We start from the raw sequence: 20,839 nt of genomic DNA on the forward strand, positions 1-20,839 counted from the left end.
ATTTGTTTAATAGAACCTGAGATGACTTCCATAATATTTCTAGCATAATGGTTTTCAAAGCAATCTTCTTAATGTGATCTCATTGACTGTGGGACACCATACAAATGGTAACTAAGAGATCACCTGCCTCTTACAGTAATAGGATCTAGACAGAATACGGCTCAGCACAGCTCTTAACTCTGTGTAACTTTGGGTCTGGGTGGGTTGTTGCTGTTTTTCTTTTCTCACTTTTACTTTTTACTTTTACTTTTCTTGCACTTTTTATAAGAAGGCTATACTATTTTCCTAATAAAAATTTAATTTACAACAGCAGCAAACCATAGCAAGCTCTATACCTCCGCCTCCCCTCCTCCATTCAATGAAAAATGCAGCCACAAATGATAGCACATCCATACAAGGGCATACTATGAAGCCATTAAGTTGTTAGATCTATATAAGAGCTAATGCAGAAAGATGTCCAAAGATACTTGTTAAGGGGGAAAATGAGGTATAAACAGTATGTACATCAATATCCATTTGCATAAAACAAAATTTTTAAAAGCTCCATGACAGCAGGAACCTTGTCAGTTTTGTTCACTGGGAAATACCTGGCACATAAATGAGTGTTCCAAAGAATGAGCATTGAGAGTATGCTTATAATCTTGTATCTGTGCTTGTATTTGCATAGCCTTATCTAGATGGCTATAAAAGAAGTTGTTTACAGTGCCAACTATAACTGGTAGGCTGGTGTTGGGAGACTTTTTATGGTGGTAAAATATATATACATGTAACTTACCATTTTACCCATTTTCAAGTGTACAATTCACTGCCTTTAAGTACATTTGCGCTGTTGTACAGCCATTGCCATTATTCACCTTCAGAACTTTTTCATCACCCCAAACTGAAAACTCTATACCCAACAAACAATAACTCCTCCCAGCGCCTAGTAATCACTGTTCTTTTCTTTTCTTTTCTTTTTTTGAGATGGAGTCTCACACTGTTGCCCAGGCTGGAATATGGAGTGCAGTGGCGCAATCTTGGCTCACTGCAACCTCCACCTCCTGGGTTCAAGTGATTCTCCTGCCTCAGTCTCCCGAGTAGCTGGGATTACAAGTGCCCGCCACCACGCCCAGCTAATTTTTTGTATTTTTAATAGAGAAGGGGTTTCACTATGTTGACCGACCAGGCTGTTCTCAAACTCCTGACCTTGTGATCCACCCGCCTCGTTCCTCCCAAAGTGCTGGGATGACAGGCGTGAACCACTGCACCCGGGCAAGTAGTCACTATTCTACTTTCTGCCTCTAAGGATTTGTCTACTCTAGGAACCTCATATAAGTTGAATCACACAATATTTCTCCTCCTAGGTCTGGTTCACTCTCTTAGCATAATGTCTTCAAAGTGCATCCAGGCTGTGACATGTATCAGAATTTCTTTGCTTTCTAAGGCTGAATAGTATTCTATCATATATATATTTGTATGCATATTTTGTTTCTCCACTAATCCATCGATGACCATTTGGGTTATTTCCATCTTTTGGCTATTGTGAATAATGTTGCTATGAACACGAGTGTACAAATAACTTTTTGAATCCCTCCTTTTAATTTGGGTATATACTATTGGAAAACTTTTATGTTTTAATTTTTACTTTATACCTTCCTATACTGCTTCACTTTTTGCCACAGCAGATTTCTTTTTATAATAAAAAAATAGAAGAAGATACAGAAGCCAAATCATACTTATTCTACTTATTCTCCTTCTCCTAGAAAGAAATTGTCTTTGCTACTTGAATTCCTTTGTTTCTTTTTTTTCTTTTTGAGACAGAGTCTTGCTCTGTCGCCCAGGCTGGAGTGCAGTGGCGTGATCTTAGTTCACTGCAAGCTCCGCCTCCCAGGTTCACGCCATTCTCCTGCCTCAGCCTCCCAAGTAGCTGGGACTACAGGCGCCCGCCACCTCGCCTGGCTAGTTTTTTGTATTTTTTTAGTAGAGACGGGGTTTCACCGTGTTAGCCAGGATGGTCTCGATCTCCTGACCTCGTGATCCGCCCGTCTCGGCCTCCCAAAGTGCTGGGATTACAGGCTTGAGCCACCGCGCCTGGCCAAATTCCTTTGTTTCTTGAGTTTCTTCTTCCTTCCATTATCAGTCCAAATCAAGTTGTATACCAGACTGATGCCCTAAGTGTGGCCCACAGTGTTCTCTTTATGATAGGCTTATTTCAACTATGAGTTCTCTGGCCTAGGATAGTATCAAAATTATGTATTTCTTACAAATTTACCACTCTGTAAAACATCAAGCTAAGGTCATGAAAATCATGGTTTGGGTTTCTGTCACTTTATTTTCATGAAAAATGACACAAATGGTTTTCCACACTACAAACAGACTTAGGTATGGACACTTCAGTTCTCTATAGTCTTCACTCCTATGGTTTTCTCCCAACACTGAGGCTGTGAGTCAGGGACTTATCACTGCTTCTGCTACTATATTTTTTTAAGTTAAATAAATATTTCTCTATACTCATGCCTCTAGTGAAAGCAAAAAGTTAAAAGAGAGGCACACATGTTTTTTCTACTTGCTCATGTTTCTGACCTAATCTCCCTTAGCCTCAGTTTCACCAAACATAAAATGGTCATCATAATGGTTCTACCCTCATTGGTTTTATAGATGATAAAGCCAAGTACAAAAGAGTAATTTGCCAACATCACATAATAAAGTCATCGAGCTAAGATCCAAACACAAGCAGTAAAGACTCTGTAGCCCCAACTCTTAACCACTATTCTATACTGCCTTATTGAACAAAAAATGAACCATAACTGACAAAGCAAATTCATTCTGATGGACAGTTGAAGGGATTGTCCGCCTTAGTAGCATAACTCAACTGTTAAGTAAGAATAAAGGGACCCCAGGAGTAAAAACAGAAGCTGACTTAACTCCAGCAAACTGGCCCGTGGAGCAAACTGAAGGACCAGGACAGGACTGCCTGAATTTATAAGAATTCTTGCAGCGCACGATACTGGTAATGGCTTAATATCTAGAAGATGCAAAGAATTTCTATAAATAATTCTTAAAACTCCAATAGGAAAAGAGGCAAAGAATATAACCATTCAGAAAAGGAAACCCAAATACCAAACAGATTTTATAGATCTCAAATTCTATATGTTATCAGGGAAATGTACATTATAATTTAGACAGATTCTCACAAAGTGGCACAAGGGAATGTACAAGAAAGTTCACTGAAGCACTGGTCATAATATCAAGAAAACCTATATACAACATAAATACCTAACAATTCAGGAATGGATAAATTCCACTGGAATATAAAATAGATGGAGTCTAAACACAATGGAATATTATACAGCAGTTAAAATGAACAAGAAACATGTATACAAACATGAATAAATATTGAAAGCCTAATGGTAATAAAAGCAAGTTTCAAAAGGATATGAAAGGGATAATATTTAAGCATGTATTTTTAAATATCAAAAACAATACTTCATATTGTTTATGGATAAACACACATAGTAAAAGAGGCTTTTAAGTGTATCTGTAGTGTTTCTTTAAAAAAAATACAGAAGTGATTTTAGCAAGATTGGGAGATATAAGGTTAATATACAGAAGTTCATCACTTTCCTATATACCAGCAATGAATAAGTGGAATTTGAAATATAAAATATTTAGGTATAAATTTAACAAAGTTTTATAATATATAAGAAAAATTTTAAAACTCTGATGAACAAAACCAAAGAACTAAATAAATGGACAGATATTCCTTTTTTTTTTTAAAGACGGAGTTTTGCTTTTTTTTTTTTTTGCTCAGGCTGGAGTGCAATGGTGCAATCTCAGCTCACTGCAACTTCTGCCTTCTGGGTTCAAGCACTTCTCCTGCCTCAGCCTCCTGAGTAGCTGGGATTACAGGCACATGCCACCATGCCCGGCTAACTTTGTATTTTTAGTAGAGACAGGGTTTCACCATGTTGGCCAGGCTGGTCTCGAACTCCTGACCTCAGGTGATCTGCCCACCTAGGCCTCCCAAAATGCTGGGATTACAAGCTTGGGCCACTGTGCCCGGCCAAGGCTCAATATTTTTAAGATATCAGTTCTTTCCAACTTCATCTATGGATTCAATGCAATCCCACTCAAATTCTCAGCAAATCATTTTATGCATATCAACAAAATGATTCTAACATTTATAGGGGAGGCAAAAGGCCCACAACAGTCAACACAATTTTGAAGAACAAAGTTGGAGGACTGACATTACCTGACTTCAGGTTACTACAAAGATACAGTAATCAAGACAGTATAATACTGTCAAACAAATACACAAATAGATCAATGGAACAAAATAGAGAGGCCAAAAATAGACCCACATAGGTATAATCAGCTGATCTTTGTCCACAGAGCAAAGACAAAACAATGGAGCAAAAAGGGTCTTTTCAACAAATGGTGCTGAAACATCTCAATATCCACATGCATAAAAATGAATTTAGATAGACTTTACACCCTTCATAAAAATTAACTCAAGATTGATCATAAATCTAAATGTAAAACGCAAAACTATAAAACTCCTAGAAGATAGTAGGAGAAAACCTAGATGACACCAAACGCGGGTCACGATGTGGAACAACAGGCAATCTCATTCATTGCTGGTGGGATTGCAAAATGGTACATCCACCTTTGAAGATAGTTTGGCAGTTTCATACAAAACTAAATGTACTCTCATCATGCAATCCAGCAATCATGCTCCTTGGTATTTAACCAAAGGAGTTGAAACTTAGTATCTACACAAAGACCTGTACATGGATTTATTTTACGACAGCTTTATTCACAATTGCCAAAACTTGTAAGCAACCAAGATGTCCTTCAGTAGGTAAATGGATAAATCAACTGTGGTACAATCAGACAACAGAAACTTATTCAGTGACAAAAAGAAATGAAATATCAAGCAGTGAAAAGACATGGAGAAACCTTAAGTACACATTACAAAATGAAAAAAGCCAAACTGAAAAGGCTACAGACTGTATGACTTCAACTCTATGATACTCTGGAAAAGACAAAATCATGGAGACAACAAAAAGATCAGTAATTGCCAGGGCTTGGAGGCAGGGGTTGAATATATGGAGCAGAGAAGATTTTTAGGGCAGTAAAAATCCTCTGTATGATATTGTAATGATGGATGCATGTCATTACATTTGTCCAAACCCATAGAATATACACCAAAAGTGAACCCTAAGTTTCATTTTTTGAACATTGGGACTCTGGGTGTTTATGATGTGTCAGTATATGTTTATCAATTTTAACAAATTTACCACTCTGGTGGAAGATGTTGACAATGGGGGAGGCTATGCAGGTGTGGGAATAAGGGGAACATGGAAAACCTCCGTACCTTTCTCTTAATTTTGCTGTGAACCTGAAACTTCTCTAAAATAAATAAAGTCTTAAAAACAAAAGATCATAAGTAAATCCTTCTACCAGTAATAATGATAGATTGGAAGTAAATTTAACAAATTATCAACATTTTGTCAAATCCGATTGGTATCTCTCTACTTTGTTTAAATATTTCATGATATTAAGGAAGTATTGTTACATCTCTTAAGTATTATTAATGCTACTATGGTTATGTTAAAAAAGAAAAAAATCCTCATCAATTAGAGATGCATACTGAGGTGGGTGAAATGGAGTATGTCTGGAATTTCCTATAAACATTCCAGAAAAAAAAAGTAGAGGGATAGATTATCAATAAAATATGGAAAACTGCTGTAGATACATACACTATACTATTTTACTTTTGTGTATGCTTGAACAAAATTTTTTTTTTTTTTTGAGAGAGTCTCACTCTGTCGCCCAGGCTGGAGTGCAGTGGCACGATCTCAGCTCACTGCAGCCTCCACCTCCCAGGTTCAACTGATTATCCTGCCTCGGCTCCTGAGTAGCTGGGACTACCGGTGAGCACCATGACACCCAGCTAATTTTTGTATTTTTTTCAAGAGGCAGGGTTTCACCATGTTGCCCAGGTTGGTCTCCAACTCCTGACTTCAAGTGATCTGCCTGCCTTGGCCTCCCAAAGTGCTGGGATTACAGGCGTGAGCCCAGCTGAACATTTCCATAATAAAGAGTTTTGGATTACGTTTAATGTTCATGATAGAAAAAGACAAAAGAAAACAAGACTCTGCAGGATGGGCTGGGATACTCATGGCTCACTACGACCCACAGCACAGTCTCTCCTAAATTGAAGCAGCTTAAGTAAAAGCAGAATATTGTGCGCCTGTAGTCCCAGCTACTGGGGAGCATGAGGCAGGAGAATCACTTGAACCCTGGAGGCAGAGGTTGCAGTGAGCAGAGATCGTGCCACGGCACTCCAACCTGGGTGAAAGAGCAAGACTTGATCTCAAAACAAACAAACAACAACAACGAAAACAAAAACAGAATATCTGCCAGGCCCAGCGTCTCATGCCAGGACTTTGGGAGGTCGAGGTAGGAGGATCTGTAATCCCAGCACTTTCAAAGGTCGAGGTGGGAGGATCACCTGAGCTCAGGAGTTGGAGATCAGCCTGGGCAACATAGTGAGACCTTGTCTCTACTAAAAGAAAAAAAAAAGAAACCAGAATATCTATATGTTTGTGTCCAACTCATAACCATTCTGAGCCTAAGGTCTCCCCCCATCACCCAGACAGCAATAATCTTTGATGTTCATTCTAGGCATTTATAGGATGATTTCATTTTGCCAAGTACTCAGTAATTTAAAATTCATGGCTATTTGTTAAATGTCTTGGGATCATTTTAAATGATGTGTCCTTAGTAACGAACATGATGATGACAGTCAAAGTCCATGGGAGATTGGAATCACTGAGGCAAAAATTATCGCTGTGATGGGGCCTGCTTCTTGACTTTGCCCTCAAGGTTAGCATCAGAAGATGTAAGCTAAACACACCCCCTTACCCCACTCAACTTCTCATTCCTTTAGGCAAGGTATTAAGATCCCTATGCAAAGACGGCACTTTTCAAGTATGCCTTGGCAGAAAAACAGCCAGTACAAATTGAGCCATAATGTGAAACCGTTAGGCTGCTTTTCAGCCAGCAGAGGGAGCTAAACAAACAGCTGTGCCCAAGCCTCTGACTCAACAAAGCAAAGGAGGGCTGGTGAAGCAAGGGAAAGTCAGTTCAGACGCAAAAGAAGCTCTACAGTTGTCTCCCTTAATCACCTTATCAGTTCAGAAAGGCAGAGATTTATTGTTTAGTTCCAGAGAGAGAGACTGACCTGCAAATTATCCAAGTGAAGAATATTTAGGATCATTTCAGACCATTTAAGCCAGCCCCATGGGCCTGGCAGTTGGATGAGAATGGGGTCAGCCTCAGGAGAGGGAGCCCAGCCCCAGCCTCTCTGGGGCACCGGAGGTGGAGCACAGAGACTTCTTGGGAAGGCTAGACCTTCCCTTTCTTCTCAGTGCCAGTGCCAGGCAAAGACAAGCAGAGGCCAGGCCTTCTAAGCCTGGTTTTCTCACAAACAATTGCTTACCTTCAACTCATCTGAGAACCCCAAGAAAATACAACTACATACTCTGATTTTGGTTTTTCGGGTTGGTTTCATTCTGCACTAAAATCACTAATTCATCAAAAAATGTACCATAATCACATTGTGGCAGCAGCTTTGTAGTTATAGAAAACCTTTATCCTTAAAGAGTACCCTTTCCCAAAGGGTCCCAAGCTATAAGCAGAAACTAAGCAAGCCCTTACAACACACTATAACAAAAGTAATTATTTAACATTCTTCTTATTTTATTGCTCAGAAAAGCTGAGGTAAGGACTTGCTTTGGGTTTCCTCAAAAGCCCGCCAAGCATAGAACTGAGAAAGCAGTCTGAAATTCTGGATCAAATGCTCCTGGAACTGATAATTGTTTGAAGAGCAAAAGAATAATAATTTAAATGTCCATCAATAGAAGTCTGGTTAAAATTATTGTTTAATAAAATAAGCCAGACACAAAAGGACAAATATTGTATGATTCCACTTACATGAGGAATACTCAAATCAGAGACAAAGTAGAACGGCAGTGGCCAGGGGCTGGAGAAAAGAGGAATGGGGAGTTATTAGTTTAATGGGTAGTTTCTGTTGTGCAAAATGAAAAATTCTAAAGATGGATGTGGTGATGGTTGCACAACATGAATGTAATTAATACTACTGAACAGTAAGTACACTTAAAAATGGTTAAAATGGTAAATTTTATGTTGTACATATTTCACAATAAAAAAATGCAAGAAAGTTTACTATTTATATATGTACAATGCAGCCTAAATAAATAAATAAAAGCATGAGGCAGCTCTGTTTATACTCACATGGAACAATTTCTAAAATATAAAGTATTAGTGACTGTATTAATTGTTCAAAACATTCTTTTAACAAGTAACACAATGGGAGTAGATACAGAGCTTGGGGTTTCATCTTCGAGAGGCAGCAAAGATGGTGCTATAGAAGGATACAGGAAGTGCAAGCTCTGGAATAAAAGTACCTGATTCAAATCTTGGTTTCACCATTTATGTGTCCTGGTTATTCTACTCCTCTACCCTAATTTTTTTTATTGTAAAATGGAGAAAATACCAAATGTTTCCCAGGCTTGTTGTGTGTTGTGAGATAACGTCTGCAAAAACATTTAGCCTAGTGTGATATACATTAGGTGCACACAGCTCTCAAAATGTCCTTGTGTCCCTAAAGTATCACCCATGAATTTGTCCTAATTTTTCAAACCTTGTTTTAGGTAGCATTAAGAATATGAATAGTATGATACAATTACACAAAAACATACACAAATTTATACATACAAAGACAGATGCAAAATGGTTAGCAGAGGTCATCTCTTGCAGATAGCAATTTTACTTAATACCCTTTTATATTGCTGAAGTTTTTTCTTTCTTTTTTTTTTTTTTTAACAACTGTGAAGACTAAAGGAAAATCATTCAGCCTGGCTTTCTTCTCAGCCCATTTATTCCTCTTCAGTGAGTGTACTGTGTAAGACCAAACCTCCTTTTGTGTTAACTATACCTCTCCTAAGCTCCAAGAAGCTGCAGCGCATTACAGAGGCACAGTCTGTGTGACACACAGCCCAGCTACGTCAGTGGATGGAAAATAAGTCTGTTTTGTTATTTTTCCAAAGTTGAAAATAATTGACATTTGTATAGAAATTCAGTCACATACATATCCATTTTATCCTCGCTTGTGAGGTAAGGATTATGTGGGCCCTTTTTCTAGACACATATCAGAGATTATAAAATGACTTGCTAATAATCCAAAGAGCTGGGCCTGGAGCCTAAAACTAAGTTGTATCCATTCTACCAACATGCAGAGGACAGAACAGCACCTAGCATTCCAAATAAGGAATGTTCTGGAGCTTTACACAAGGAAGAAAAGCACTTTCCAGTCTTTTTTTTTTTTTTTTTTTTTTTTTTCATTTTAATGATTTTACCTGTTTTTAAGTATAGAGTTTTGTGGCATTAACTACATTCACATTTTCACATTGTTGTGCAACCCTCACCACACTTTATTTCCAGAACTACCCCTTCCCGCTGACAACTGCCATTCTCCCTCTAGACACCATTCACTTAGCACAATGTCTTCAAGGTTTATCCACGCTGTAGTGTGTGTCAATTTCATTCCTTTGTAAGGCTGAATAATAATATTTCATTGTATGTATAGACTACACTTTATCTATTCATCCACTGATGGACCCTTGGGTTGCTTCTACCTTTCAGTTATTGTGAATAATGCCACTCTGAACATTAGTGTACAAATATCTGTTTGAGCCCCTACTTTAAATTCTTTTGGGTATATAACCAGAAGTGAAATTGCTGGATCCATATGGTAATTCTGTTTTTAACTTTCTGAGGAATTGCCATACTGTTTTCCACAGTGGCTGTCCCATTTTATATTCTCACCAACAATGTACAAGAGTTCCAATTTCTCCATATCCTTGCCAACTCTTTTTATTCTGCTTTTTTGGATAATAGCATCCTAATGGGTGTGAAATGTTTGCTGGCCTTTTTAACCTTCAAATAGTAGCCTAAAATAACTCTCAAGTCCTTATTAAGTATCTCGGAGCACATCATTCTACAAACAGTTTATCTTTCTTCATGAGTACCTACCCTGAAATTCAGTTACCATTTTTCTATTCACTCACCCCATCCAGCCCAAAAAAGTTTTCTGTAGTTTATTTATCTCCTATTGTTTTGCATTTCACTGCCTGAAGGAACTAACATCATATATAAATTTTGGAAATTTTATATTCATTCTCTCCTCAAATCACTTACAAAAACATTAAGAACGCTAAGCTGTATTTACTCAAGTCAGCCACTTCTGTGATTAGACCTATTTTAGAGGTGGATATAATGTGGGGCAGCATAGCACAGCACAGCATTCAAACCCACAGGCTTAGTCTCCATGTAGTAAGACACAGGAAAGAATAATAAGAAAAAACCCACAGGATTAGGATATACAAACACAGGGTCAACTCTCAATGTTGCCAGCACCTACTAGCTGTGTGCCTTTAGATAGGTTACTTAACTTCTCTAAATTATAGTCTTTCCATCTGTAAAACTGAGAAAACAACACTACCTATTTCACAGTATTACCTTTAGGATTAATGAGATAGATCTGTGTGAAAGACTTGGACCAGTGCCTGATACATATTAAGAGCTAGATAAATGTCAGCTAATTATTATGCTATTTGAACTCAAACAACTAATATCAGTTAAGTTTACTCTGGGTCAGGGACTATCCTAAGGGTCTTATATGTAGTGGCTCTTCCAATCCTTTAAACAACCCCACGAAGTAGGAATTCACATGAAACTACAGAAAAGCTACATAATATGAAGGGGTACACAGCTACCAACAGTCATTGTTGGGATCTGAATCTAGGTAATGTGGCTCCAGAAACCATGCTCCTTACCATAATGCAATCCAGCCTCGCAAAGAGGCCAGGCAGCAAAGTAAATGAGTCAGACTTGCCAGATTAAGTGACAGACTGAAGAATATATCTGTATTTTTAAAAGATAAGCCACCATTCAGCTCTAGCCAGTTGTTGCCATAGAGAAATACAGACTCAAGGTTGTCAGATCTCCCAATTTTTGGCCCACGGATAGTTAAGGTTGAGTGATTTGCCCAAGGTCACAAAACTGCTGTTCAATGGCACTTCCCAAATCGAAACCAGTAGGCAGGGAAGAGGGAGGGGTACAGGCAGGTCTGGAGAGATAGGAGAGGTGGTGTCACACGTATCTTGCTCTTCACTACAGAAGTATCTATAGAAGGGATAACATCTACAGGCATTACTTTTGCTGACACCCTATCTTTACCTAGTACCCTTCTGCTAAAAGCTGAGTCCACTTATCTACCTATTATCTCATTTTTCCATGTCTCTAATGAGGTAAGTAGAACAGAAACATTATCCCCATTTTAAACATGTTAAAAGTGAGGTCCTGGCTTGCCTTAGCTCCTAGCTAGAAGTACTTTACAATAAATAGGAAGTATTAAAGCAGCAGTAATACCCTAACTAGACAGTTAGAGCCCCATAAAATGAAATGGTTTCTCCAAAATCAGATGACTAATAGCAGTGGAATTTAATCAAGTTAGGGTTTTGAAATACTAACCCTAGACAATGTCTCTAATTCCTGATCAGAAACAGAGAAAGAAATCCACAAATATTCAAATATCCCTTTCTTCTTATACCAGAGTCACAGAGTAGAGATGTAAGGCACCTAAGAGTTCATCTTTGAACATCCCCATTTTGCCAGTGAGGAAACTGAAGCACAAAGAGGTTAGACTCACCTGCCCAAGAGCACACCACTAGTTACAAGCAGAGTGGGATTCAAATCCAAGATGTTTGAGTCCAAAGCCCCTGCTCTTCCTAAAGTGTGGTAAACAAAGGCCACTGGATGATTTTAGACAGAAATGATTTTAATAATTATGTATTTTAAGGTGTACTAGAAAAAAACAACTAGCACATAAAACCGTGACTTAGTAGACTTTATAGTAATATCAAGTTTCCTTTCAAATACTGTTTATAAGGAAAATCAACTTAGAAAAAAATGTTAATAGCACAGGTGATACTCCTTAAATATAACAAAAGTGAAAAACGTGGGGCTCAAATTTCTGAAATTTGGAAAAAGGCACATTTACGACCTCCTTAAGAGAGGGACTCTAAATCAGAGGCTGCAATTTGATATACACCCAAATGCAAACAGGGTTAACTAGGGAATAATCTCAAAAGGAATTAGGAGAATGTGACTGTTTTAACAAAGAAAGTTACAACCTAATCAGTTGCACTGTAATCGGTCTAAAGGAAGACTACAAAATGGCCAAAACTTTAAAATATTCAGACTCACTAGTAATCAAGGCCAGTTGTATAAGAAGTCATAATACGCTTTTTAGATGATGCCAATATTCTGACTGAATTGGTTAAGATAAAATAATGCCCATCTGTAGCCACGATGCAGTCTCATAATACATTGGTACAAGTGTAAATAAGCTGGTTTAACCATCTTGGAGGACAATTGGGTGATTGGGTGATATATATCAAATGTATCTTAAAAATACAAAAAATATTCATACCCATTGACTCAGAATTCCACTTCTAAAGATATTATTCTAAGGGAAAATATTTTTGCCCTTGAATTTAGCTACAAGGATTGTGATAAAAGCAAAAAAAAAAAAAAAAATAGAAGAAACAAGACAGAATTGGTTAAATTCTGATATAGACACTTGAAAGGATACGATGTCATAATATGCTTCAGAACAGTTGTTCTCAAAGTGTGTTCCATGGATCCCAGAAGGTCTGCAAAGTCAAAACTCTTTTCGCAACAACACTACAATGTTATCTGCCTTTTTCACTGTGTTGAAACTGTACTGACAATGCAAAAGCAATGGTGGGTAAAACCACTGGTGCCTTGGCACTACAGCAGTGACAGCAAATTGTACTATTCATTAGTGTATTCTTTAACTGCCACTCATTCACAATAAGACACAAATGCCACATTCACTCAGGAGTGCCTTGATGAAGCAGTAAAAATAATTGTATCAAATTTCAACCAGAGTACACATCTAAATACTTTGTATGACAAAATGGAAAGTACACATAAAACACTTCTACTGCACACTGAAAAACAATACCTATTTTGTGAAAACGTATGTATGAGATAGTTTGCATTGTGAACTGAACTGGCTGCTTTTTTCACGAATAACATTTTACTTGAAATTACTGAAAAACTATGGTTATTCAGACTTGGGTATTTGGTAATATTTTCTCAAAAATGAATAAGACGAGCCTGTCACTTCAAGGAAAATAATTGGCAGTATTTGCGGCCAATGATAAAATTCAAGCTTTCAAGTAAAAATAAAAATTTTGGAAAAATTGTATTCACCATGGTGAATGTAACCACTTCCCAATACATAGAGGCTCTTCTGATGAGACTGGTGGTAATGTCAATAGATGTGACTTTTTAAAATATACAATGAAATGTGTCAAGATTTGGAAAATCTGAAAAACTCAGTGAACCAGTATTTTCCAAATGATCAATGTATGACATTATAAAACGATGCATGGGAGGAAAGACCCAAAGTTTAAGACAGATTAATGGATTTTAATGTAACAATGTAACAGGCTATGACAAATTATTTGATACGGTTTTATATTCTACATTGCAACTAATCTTTAAGAAACTTCCACTTGTTGAGTTTTGATACAGTATTAAGGAAGAATACAGTTATCTAAGTCATTAACATGCTCTTCCCTTTTATAAATACTGATGTGTAAAGCTTTTTCTTTTTGGATACAGGGTCCCACTCTGTTACCCAGGCTGGAGTGCAGTGGGGCTATCATAGCTCATTGCAGCCTCAACCTCCCAGGCTTAAGTGATCCTCCTACCTCAGCCTCCAGAGTAGCTGAGAGACTACAGGTGCACATCACCATGCCTGGCTAATTTTTTTCTTTTTTGTAGAGATAGAGTCTTGCTATGTTGCTCAAGCTGGTCTCGAACTCCTGGACTAGAGAAATCCTCCCGCCTCAGCCTCCCAAACTGCTAGGATTACAGGCAGGAGGCATAGCACCCAGCCTATAATTTTCTTTATATACTTCAGCTAAAGCAATATTTTGCAACAGATTAAATGTGAATGCCTTTTATTATGACAGATACACAGAGATTTGGGAAAATGTAACAATGACACTCTCCTCGCTATTTTTTTAATTTTGGAAAATATACTGTTTTTACTATTTAATGTTTTTTCGCTTATGAAAACTAGCATTTTTTCAGTTTGAGAACTGTTACTTTAGGACACTGGTTTTCAACCCAGGTGATTTTTTTCCCCCAGGGAAAATCATCCTTGACAATATGTGACATTTTTGGTTGTCACAACTGCTAATGGCATATACTGGGTAGAGGCCAGGAATGTTACTAAATATCCTATAGTGCACAGGACAGCTCCTCATAACAAAGACTTATCCAGCCCAAAATGTCAGTAATGTTCACGTTGAGAAACCCTGCTTTAAAAGAATATGCAACGATATATGAAAAAATATTGTTTTAAAATATTAATCTTAATATTACAAAATAACAGAGGTGGCCTACTTTCAATTATATGTCTAATATATGTATACTAAATGTGTATCAAAAAGGCTACAACATGTTCCAAATATTAACAATGGTCTTCCTAAGTGGAATTACTTCTTTTTTCCTTTAAATATCTATTTTCCAAATTTCCTGTAGTTAATACATAACGGTTGTTTAAATTAGGAATGGGTGGGGGGCCTATCTTATAAGTACCATATGCTGATGACTTGTATGATTTCAACAGGCAATTCTCCATAGTAAAGGATGGAATTAGTGACATGTCCAAGAATAAAAGTTCCTTAAATAGAGCTGGGTGATACTAAAAACAGGTTCTTAGGCCCTCAACACCAGGAAGGAAAGTTACTAAGTTAGTGGACGATGCATTGCCAGGTACTTCCAGATCACAGATTGTCTTCATCTCCAGTCTTACCTCTTCTGCCATAGAGGACTAACCTGGACATTACGCTTTCCTGATTATATCAAATACTCTTCATCCATTCTATGAGCAATTTCTGATTATTCCTTTTTTAGTTTTGTACATAAGAACACTTCCTGTCTGGACTTTTGCAAAATTCCTTGTATACACAAAATTAACAACATAATAAAGCTTTCTTGTCTCTTTTTTGGCAATTCTAAAAAGACTGAATCAGTGAAGGCCCTAACACTTCTAGGAATGCACACTACACCCAGCCACCCACCAGCAGATTTAAACAAAGTAGTCAACTCTGAGACTAAATCAGGGGCTAGCTGCCAAACACTCAAACTTCACTTGTTTCTCGCCAGTACAGTAACCCCCTTTGCCCATGATTTCACTCTCTAGTTTCAGTTACCGGAAGTCAACCAGGGTCTGAAAATATTACAGTCAAGATATTTTGAGAGAGAGAGACCACATTCACATAACTTTTATTACAGTATAATATTGTAAATGTTCTACTTTATTACTATTGTTGTTAATGTATTACTGTGCCTAATTTACAAATTAAATTTTATCATAGGTATGTATACATAAGAAAAAAACATAGTATACATAGGGTTCAGTACCATCTGCAGTTGCAAGCATCCATAGCGGGGCTTGAAACTCATCCCCCACAGATGAGGAGGGACTACTGTACGTCTAAGGCAAAGCACACACTTGAGTCATCTGTGGCAGCAAGTGATATAAATGAGGTATCTGTGCTAAGCCATCAACGTAGTCAAGACACCTATTTAAAAAAAAAGGAACATAGCAATCCTCAAAGGTTCCAATTAGTCACTTAGCTTTAACTTGTAACACCAAGATACAACTGGAATTTAGATACAAGACTTGAATGGAAATTCAGAATGGGGGAAGTTGTGTAACATGATTTTGACAGGCATCTGGATTTGCAAAGAATTCCTCCTTCTGAGTAATGTTCTTGGAAGGAAACAAAGACTTTCCAAAGTAAGGAACTATAGCTCAGCAGGCTGAGAATTAAAACTGGAGACTCAACCAGAGTGACAGTTGGCCTCCACCCTGAAAAATTTCTACCTACTCATCTGTAAAATAATAGGGCATCACCAATTTAATCAAAACCATGTTCACAGGCAATGAAACTGCAGACAGAATGTACTGGCAGAGTAAGCCACTTAGGAGTTTAACACTTTACTTGAGCAAGTCCTTTATAAATGCAGAACCTTGTAACTTTCCCTTTTGAGGGAAAAGGTCAGAAGACCCAGAGCTTAATCCTGATTGTACTACTCACTAGCTGTAACCTACTGAGCAAATCACTTTACCTCTTTGCTCCTTTGTTTACTTAGATGTAAAATTAAAGACTTCTATTAGATGATTATTAGTCCTTTCCAGCAACAAAATTCTATGATTCTACAGAGACATCAGAAGCATAAGATCACAAATAAGAGTGGTGAAAACAGGACTCCAACCAGATCACTTAAACATTTCACAACATGAAACACATTCTAGGGCCAGGCACAGTGGCTCATGCCTGTAATCCCAGCACCCTGGGGACTGAGGTGGGTGGATTGTTTGAGCCCAAGAGTTCAAAATCAGCCTGTGCAACGTGGTGAGACCCCGTCTTTAGAAAAAATAAACTTAAAAAATTAGTCAGGTGTGGTGGCACATGCTTGCAGTCCCAGCTATTCCAGAGGTTGAGGTGGGAGGATCACTTGAGCCGAGGAGGTGGAGGCTGCAGTGAGCTGTGATCACACCACTGCACCCCAGCCTGGGCAACAGAGCATAACCCTGTCTCAAAAAAGGAAAGAAACAGAAATAGAGAGAGAGAGAAAGAAGAAAACAAGAAAGACATTCTATCCAGGTGCAGTGGTTCACACTTGTAATCCCAACACTTTGGGAGGCAGGGTGGGAAGATCGCTTGAGGCCAGGAGTTCAAGACCAGCCTGGGCAACATAGAGATTAAAATTAGCTGGACGTGGTGATGCACATCTATAGTCCTAGCTACGTGGGAGGCTGAGGCAGGAGGATCAATGAAGCCTAGGAGGTCGAAGCTTCAGTTAGCTATGATCATGCCACTGCACTTTATCCTGAACAACAAAGCAAGACTCTGTCTTACAAGAAAGAAAAGAAAAAAAGAAAAGGCGGCTTGGGCACAGTGCCTCATGTCTGTAATCCCAGTACTTTGGGACACTGAGGCAGGTGAATCACTTGAGGCCAGGGGTTCAAGACCAGCCTGACCAAAATGGTGAAACCCTGTCTCTACTAAAAACACTAAAAAATTAGCTGGAGAATGGCTTGAACCCGGGAGGTGGAGGTCGCAGTGAGCTGAGATCACGCCACTGCACTACAGCCTGTCAGCGCCACTGACAGAGTGAATAAGACCCTGTCTCAAAAAAAAAAAAAAAAAAAAAAAGAGAGAGAAGAGAAAAGGAGAAGGAAGGGAAGGAGGAGGGAGGGAGGGAAAGGGAAACAAAGGAGAAAGAGAAGGTAGGAAAGAAGGGAGGGAGGGAGAAAAAGGGAAGGAGGGAAGGAAGGAAGGAAGGAAGGAAGGAAGGAAGGAAGGAAGGAAGGAAGGAAGGAAGGAAGGAAGGAAAGAAGGGAGGGAGGGAGGGAGAAAAAGGGAAGGAAGGAAGGAAGGAAGGAAGGAAGGAAAGAAGGGAGGGAGGGAGAAAAAGGGAAGGAAGGAAGGAAGGAAGGAAGGAAGGAAGGAAGGAAGGAAGGAAGGAAGGAAGGAAGGAAGGAGACAGAGAGGCCGGGTGCAGTGGCTCACGCCTGTAATCCCAGCACATTGGGAGGCCGAGCTCAGGGGTTTGAGACCAGCCTGGGCAATGTAGAGAGACCCCATCTCTACTAAAACTACAACAAATTAGCTGGGCATGGTGGTGCACACCTATAATCTCAGCTACTTGGGAAGCTGAGGCACCAGAATTGCTTCAACCCGGGAGGCGGAGGATGCAGTGAGTCAAGAGAGCATCACTGCACTCCAGCCTGGGAGACAGAATAAGACTCTGTCTTTAAAAAAAAAAAAAGAGAGAGAGAGAGAGAAAGAGAGAAGACAAAGACATTCGACAGCCATATACCTGAAAAACTACAATTCCTGAAAATTCTTCTCAAGGCCACTTGAGGGCACCAACTGTTACTCCAAATATACTCTGGTGCTGGACAGCTATCCCAAAAAATTAAGCCTATAACATTTTTCTCTTGCTTATTTAATTCTTATTTTTTATCATTCATATTTTACAGATAATTGTAACATGGTCTTAATATCAATATCACATCTACTTTTAGTTAAACACTCCTCAGAAAAAACTTCAATTCAGTGGAGAATCATTCCTCAAAATACCTTTCTCAAAATCAACTCTACAAAGAACAACAACCCATTGGAAGACTGTAAAAAAAAAAAAAAAGTACAAGTAAACAGTATAATAAGAACTACAAGATGATGTATATAGAAAGGATGGAGTAACATAAGGCTCTGGATCTGGCATGTTCATAATGGTTTTGGCCTTTTTTGTCTCCTTTCTAATAAAAAGGCAAGTGACTAACCACTCTGCTTCTCAGCCTCTATCTGGTACCTTAAAAGTGGCAACTGAGGCCAGGAGCGGTGGTTCACGCCTGTAATCCCAGAACTTTGGGAGGCCGAGGCGGGTGGATCACCCCCGCCTAGGGACTGAACTCCGTCAAAGACCAGCCTGGCCAACATGGGGAAACCCCGTCTTTACTAAAAGTACAAAAATTAGCCAGGCATGGAGGCAGGAGAATCACTTGAACCCAGGAAGTGAAGGTTGCAGTGAGCTGAGATCACGCTACTGCACTCCAGCCTGGGCCACAGAGTGAGACTCCATCTCAAATTAAAAAAAAAAGAAGAAAAGAAAAAAGTGGAAGCTGAAAGACCTGAAGTAGGGAGAATGGATGCTTAAAGGCTTTTCTCCTAGAGGCATCCCATGGTGAATGTGAGGAACTAAGAGACTGGGGCTTTGGTTTTACTTGCACACCAGACAGTTCAATGATTGTAAGTAGGTGACCATATAACTTATCCTTTAAACTAGGACCTTTTTAAGAATGAAAGGAACACTAATAATTACACTGGGACAATGGGGGAGTTTCAGATGATCCCAAGTAAATCAGGATATATGATCGGCTTGGTTATGAAGGATCCCAACAGTCAACAAGGCAGGCAGGGGACGTAGAGTTACCTAATGAACCTTATAAGGTAATCTTACCTCATCTTATCAACTGGCAGAAGCCCCAGCAGAGGCAGAAGGGAATATGGGAATCAGTCCTCCTGCCAACATTATCTCTGCTATGTTGATCCATTATAAACCTGTCAGTTTCCTCAGATGCCATTTTCTCAATGACTCCTACATAATCCCAGCCCTCTGGAATATAACTTTCATTTTTTAAACTGGCCCTAATAGGAAAACAGTACTAGAACACATGGACTTGATCTATGAATTATCAACTCTGTATCCCGAGAGGTATATGATAGAATTTCTGGTATTCTGGCCAGGCATGGTGGCTCACATCTGTAATCCCAGCACCTTGTAAGGCTAAGGCAGGAGGATCACTTGGGCCCAGTAATTCAAGACCAGCCTGGGCAACATAGTGAGACCCTGTCTCTACAGAAAAATTTAAAAATTAGCTGGGCTCGATGGTGCATGCCAGCAGTCCCAGCTACTTGGGAGGCTGAGGTGGGAAGATCACTTAAGCATGGAAGGTCGAAGTTGCAGTGAGCCGTAACTGCCATTGCACTCTGGTCTGAGCAACAGAGCATGATCCTGTCTCAAAAAAAAAAAAAGAAAGAAAGAAAGAAAGAAAAAAAGAAAAAGAAAAGAAAAAATATCTGGTATTCAACACTGCAAGGAATGAATAAAGTGGCAGGGAAAGTGAACATGAAGGCATGGGAAGATCAGGTAACTAAAGTGACAAACGACTATTGTCAAGTCTTTCCCTAAATCTCTGATTTAAGAAAACTGACAGGAAGAGCAAACTGAGTCCAAGACCAGAACCAATGCAGCAACTTTCCTTTTCACCCATTCAGTGAATGACCATGAAAGTGAAATGCCTTCTTTTCCACAAAAGCAGAGTGAAGCTGTGGTGACAGAAGTAAATCTTACTTATAAAAACACTATGCTTCAAGCTCATTAAGGATTAAACAGGCTTATCATCTGGTCTAGCAGTTACACTTCCCTTTATGATACTATGTGCATGAAAAAGTGCTTCCACACTAGCGCTCTCTGGGCAAATCAGCCCATATTAGGTTTACACTTTCTTCCAAAAAGCACTTTATCCTGAAGCACAGTATTCATCTGTGCCCCAGACAGGTATTTTTTCCCCATGTATAATTATATGAGGAAAGACACCTATTTGTTGACTGAAATTCAGCCAAATGTAATCATTCAGCATGGCTTGGACAGATATTAAACTCAAATTACAGGCTCAGTAAATACACATATATTGTTTTTACTTTTAGTTGGGCTAGTAGACAACAGAAACCAACTTGATAACTAGAGTATACCTACTCCTAATTAGACTAAAGTAGGGAGTTAAACCCAGTGGGAGTTACTCACATGGTTTATGTATGGAATACACAGAGTGTGAGGAAGAAGGAGACTTTAGATGACTGCAAACATCAGAATATAGGTGAGGTGAGTGCTAGCACCAAGAGAGATCTGCTTGAGGAGTAAGTACTGTGGCTGTGATGAGAACCTTGCTTACTGGCTCCAAGCCCACTCCCATCTTCGCAATCCCACCCATCTTCCTCCATTTACATATACAAGCGAAAAACTGCAGAGAGCAAAATATAAGAGTGATAACATCAAGAGAGGAGAATGAAGGAGAAAAAAAATCAGA

The 20,839-nt window shown here is 38.9% G+C and overlaps 1 protein-coding gene and 2 long non-coding RNA genes across 19 annotated transcripts in view; all 3 read right to left on the bottom strand.

The window, feature by feature from the left end:
- Positions 1-20,839, bottom strand: part of DCAF5 (DDB1 and CUL4 associated factor 5) — a 101,283-nt gene that overhangs the window by 68,561 nt on the left and 11,883 nt on the right.
- LOC144330342 (uncharacterized) lies at positions 214-18,623 on the bottom strand. The gene is made up of 2 exons (XR_013396409.1): positions 17,877-18,623; positions 214-1,112 (listed from the first exon to the last, which is right to left on the bottom strand). It is a non-coding gene; the product is annotated as an uncharacterized LOC144330342 (long non-coding RNA).
- On the bottom strand, positions 14,703-17,400 carry LOC144330336 (uncharacterized). Its single transcript, XR_013396403.1, has 2 exons — positions 17,068-17,400; positions 14,703-16,754 (listed from the first exon to the last, which is right to left on the bottom strand). It is a non-coding gene; the product is annotated as an uncharacterized LOC144330336 (long non-coding RNA).

The sequence above is a fragment of the Macaca mulatta genome, chromosome 7 (assembly GCF_049350105.2).
Source record: "Macaca mulatta isolate MMU2019108-1 chromosome 7, T2T-MMU8v2.0, whole genome shotgun sequence".
In the NCBI taxonomy this organism is placed as follows: domain Eukaryota; kingdom Metazoa; phylum Chordata; class Mammalia; order Primates; family Cercopithecidae; genus Macaca; species Macaca mulatta.